The sequence below is a fragment of the Oreochromis aureus genome, linkage group 23 (genome assembly GCF_013358895.1).
Source record: "Oreochromis aureus strain Israel breed Guangdong linkage group 23, ZZ_aureus, whole genome shotgun sequence".
Taxonomy (NCBI): Eukaryota; Metazoa; Chordata; class Actinopteri; order Cichliformes; family Cichlidae; genus Oreochromis; species Oreochromis aureus.
Genome location: NC_052963.1, coordinates 37,961,299 through 37,965,929, shown reverse-complemented (window position 1 = coordinate 37,965,929; position 4,631 = coordinate 37,961,299). Strand labels below are relative to the sequence as shown.

The window sequence follows — 4,631 nt, the reverse complement described above, 5'->3', positions numbered from 1 at the left end:
ATTTGTCTTGAGAAAAATGCAAGGTTGCAGACGGAGGGAGATTCAATTGCTAATTCGTTCACTGAGCAGAGGGATTCGGCTGTCATTTAAGATCATTTACATGAGTTAACACAGAGCTAGGTTACCTACTCTTTATGGAAATTGGAAGGAGGATTTAAAACAGCAATAACATTTCATTTGCGTACCCAAATGAAACGATAAAAAATGGAGTTTTTCTAAAACGCTTCTACTTCAGACAAGCATGTCTTTTTTTTTCTTTTTTTTTGCCAGCTGTATATCTGACCACATTTAATCTGGCTCTGACACAGTCAACATGGTTCTGACAGTCAAACAAACCTCATTTATTTCCATGATAGTTCTAGAGTCTCCGGTTTCCCAGCACTGTTCTCATCGAAAAAACTGAGCGCTTGCTGGAGACACGGACTCTCAGGGTAAATGAGGCAGCTTACAAAAACCACACCACTCTTAACTTCTCAAGAGAGACAGATGCACTCGAAACCATTCTCAAGACTCTCTTAATGTGTCTCTTCAAAGGAGACAAAAGTATAAGAGCAGCAATTACGGTAAGTAATCTTTTTTAGGATCAACAAAGTGCTATTGAGATTCAAACCACAATGTGAATGTAGAAACTTCATCAAGCTCTGTGCAGGAGAGAGACGAGTGAAAGGTTACATTATTGCTGTTCTTGGGTGTGATATAGTTTTGCATGGTGCTTCTGTTGCATCTTTAAATATGAAAGCCAGTGTACTTGTTTTTTAAGGCTTTAGTCTTTCATATGTTGCTAAACTGACTCTTCCAGATCTGTTTCTTGAGACCATCTCTACATGAAAAGACAAACACTGCCCTCTACCTTTTTTGTGTGGAAAGACAGGAACATCACAAACCCTTATTTGGCCTATCTATAAACAATGTGATGCAGCCAAACTTCACTCACAGCCTGCAATGTCTAGCTACAGTTATGTATTTTGCCCTGAATGATAGTATATTTTTTGTGCAACAGTTTCACGTGGCATTTTCCTCACTTGTTTACAGAAGGGAGACTTCAGCTGCAGCACCTCTGTTGACTTTGTGCGGAGTGTGGTCGGTGAGTCGTTAAATTGTTTCTTAAAAGGAACCCAAAAAGTTTAATTTACCAGCCCAATGACAATGTGATGTCTTTTTTTCTTACCTGGGGTTGGGGGCTGTGCCTTAGGGGAATATCATTCAGCAGGTCCCTCTAAAAAAACAGCGATTGTGAAGCTGTCAACCTGATCCGCACATCAGCACAATATTGTATTTGCACACAGCACTTTCTAATACCAAAGTTTTTGTAAGCAAAACAAACTTTTTTTTCAGTGAGTTAATTTGGAAACACAACATTTGAAAAGTCCACAGGGCAAAACAGACAAAAGGTATTAGATCCAGGATAAAACTGAGGATGTTACTCTGTTGCTTTAAGTTAGACACAAAGAAACACGAAGCTCATACTTTTCTTTAGTATCAGGTAGGAAGCTGCATGAAAAAAATCTAAATATATTTTGAATAAGAACTCTTGATTGTGTTACCCACACCCACTTTTACACTGATAGTGCAGTGGATGCTGATCTTTGAATGGCAAATGTGAAAGTAATACATGATTAAGGCTAATAATCCATTTATACTTTCACAGAACTCAAAGGAAAATGCATCCAAACATATATAAGCAAATATAAAAGGCAATAACAAGTAACTAATTATTTGCTACTAAAAGAATGATCTGTTTTTAAAGGACATTTTTAGCTTATATTTAAGATCACTTTTTTCACTCACAATCTGTAATGAGTTCTTTGGATAACAACTACCACAAATGAATCCTTCAACTACAGGAAGACATCAATCCAAAGGAGGGTTTATCAATGGGCACCTTACAGTTGCCTACAGATAAATCCTGAGTCCCGAGGAAGCAGCATGTAGAAGCAGCATCTCAAGTACCACTTGAGATGCTGCTGAGCACCTGGTCCCTCTCAAGGTGTTATTTAGTTCAAAGCAAATATTTAGTATATGTTATCTTCGGTGCCATTATAGAAGCACAAAATCAAAAAAAATTACGAGCTAGTTGAGGCAGAAACTCAAGCTGTGCTGCGTCATACATACTTAATCACTAATACGTCAAACAAACGCACTCCCCCAGTCCTCCCTCTTTGGTGTGGCTGCTGTTGTGCATCAAAAGAGTGATGCTAAATTCAAGCTATATTCTTCTGTTGTAATAAATAATTTAAATGAGTTTTAGAACTGAATAACTTTATCATCATAGTCATGTAAGTATAATTATATATGTTTCATATATAGTTATTGTCATATTTGTCTGTTTGTGAAAACCAACTAATTGCATTCACTGAAATACTGTTAGTTCAGCACTTCAGATGTACTACTTTCTGCTTCTTTATACTTCTGTTACAATACATTTGATAGGAATATTATACATTTTACTGTACTTGTGTTTATGATTTATTACTCCTTCCAAAAGAGCTCATTTACATTTTTCAGCAGATTCTTTTCTTTGCAAACACATTCATTATCTCATGCCATGTCAGATTTATTTAGAGGGGCTCAAGCACTAGACCAAGCCAGTGAACTTTACTCTATTAGCTAGTTCAAACTGATTCTACAAACATCATGCACTGATTTTAAAAAATTATCTAATCATGTAAAATTTAGTAATACATAGTTTTATTGTGAAGTGGAAGTAGGGGTCATTACTTTCCTTTTACACTGTTGATTGTTGTGAAAAAGATATGAATGCTCCCCTAATTTAAAACAAAAACAAAAGGCATCTAACACATGACAGATTTTACTACCTAAACTTGTTTCTTTTTTAATCTTTAGTTATAATCAAGCCATGAAAAAAAAACTTTTTAGCCTGATCTCTAATTGTGTGGTTTTCTGTTGAACTCATCACAAATCTTTTCAGATGCACTCCAAAACAAAACAACCATGCCACACTCAGTTTTGATGAGTCTGTCCTCTCACCTGATCCCAGGACAACTATTCTCCCTGTGTCAATAACAGGCTACTTTCTCATAACCATTATATTTATTTCAGGGGTTGCAGCTCATCATGTCTAATCCCCCCTGCAGCCATCTGGTTTCCATGGTGTTAGCCTGTGGCAGCTCCTGGGGAGGTGACCTATTACTGTGGATGGGGACCAGCTACAAATGACAATGACCTGAGGGTGGCACTCAGAAAAATCCCTGTCATTTCTTCGATTGGCCTGACCTGTCATTTGGCCTGCAGGGAGATTAAAGGCATCAGTCTTGCAGAAAAACTCATCTTCAGGTGGTAATGACTTTTCTGCACCTTTTAATAAATGCAACCATGAGGAATTGGATGATATTCTCAGTCAATAAAAGTGATCAGATTCTGAAATACAACTTATGTTTACCTGTTATTTAGTAGTTCTTTAGCTGTATATGTAAAACTCATCAAACCACCGCTTCTGCTGTCTGCTGGCTCCATGTGGGAGGTCAGCTTAGTAACCTAACTCCACCTCAGCCCTGTGTGAAGGAGGTGGGCCAAGATAAGGGACTATAAGGAAGCATTCAAGGGAATTTGACATGGTTTGTTGGAGGGCTAAAACAATTTCCGGGCATTGCATTTTTTGGCTCTGTTGAGCGTGACTTGATTCATAAAATCCTAATCGTTTCTAAATTCTTTTCACTTTCCTAAAATTTAGAATCACATCCCTAAATTTTCTATATTTCTAGGTAGATTAGATATTTCTTTCAATGTGTATTAAGACAAAAACTTATTTCACCCTCTTGCCTTCATAGTTCTTGAGGTGTTAATGATCCTGGTTTCTTGGGTGTTTCAAACTCGCTATATTTTAGGTTTGGGTTAAAGGTCAGGAGGACCGGTCTGTTGGTATGACCTCCTGTAAACACGGTCACTTATACCAGTCTATGAATCATTCAGTAATCTGACCTTCTGGAGCTGGATGCTTACCAGCCTGCATCCTGGCAAAACTCAATTTGAATTGATTTCATGCACAGATAAGTTTGTATTCTGAGGCTGTACAAACAGATAGCAAAGTTAGCTACTCTAAATCACAGCATGTAATGTATTAAAATAGCTTTACACACTTTGTTGTGTGAGCCAACAAGTTTTCTGGTTTGTGTGTGATCTGAGTTGCTGTTCTCTTCCACAGGATCCATGTTTTGCATTCCAAACACACAGTGTTTTATGGCTTTTGGTGTCGGCATTCGGGAAAAGCCAAAATCCAGGCTCTGTCTGCTGAAGTCATTAGGCTGCTGCTGGACAACCTCTGAAATATTTTACTGTTAAAGGCTCAGTGCCCAGGAACTCCCGCCCTCTCCCATGTGGACCCCCACATTCAAACCTCAGTTTGTACACACAAAGTGCAGCTGCATGGAAAAAAAAAGTATACCCAAGGGATACTTAGTGGGTTGTATACCCATTTTTTTCACTGGCTGACACAAAACACATCTCAACTCAAAGCATAACCTATCAGGCATTTCAGCTCACACACACGACACACATATGCCTCATATGAACTTAATTATACATTTAACAGTTGTCAGCGCCCCAAAACCGAGAAACTATGCTCCAAGCTGTATCACCTCCCACACCTTCATGCCCTGTCTATATATCTCTGC

General features: G+C 38.2%; 1 long non-coding RNA gene across 1 annotated transcript; it reads left to right on the top strand.

Moving 5' to 3' along the window:
* The first annotated feature begins 399 nt into the window (after positions 1 to 399).
* Positions 400 to 3,664, top strand: LOC120436017. Its single transcript, XR_005610051.1, has 3 exons — positions 400 to 563; positions 1,033 to 1,084; positions 3,061 to 3,664. It is a non-coding gene; the product is annotated as an uncharacterized LOC120436017 (long non-coding RNA).
* Positions 3,665 to 4,631: the final 967 nt, after the last annotated feature.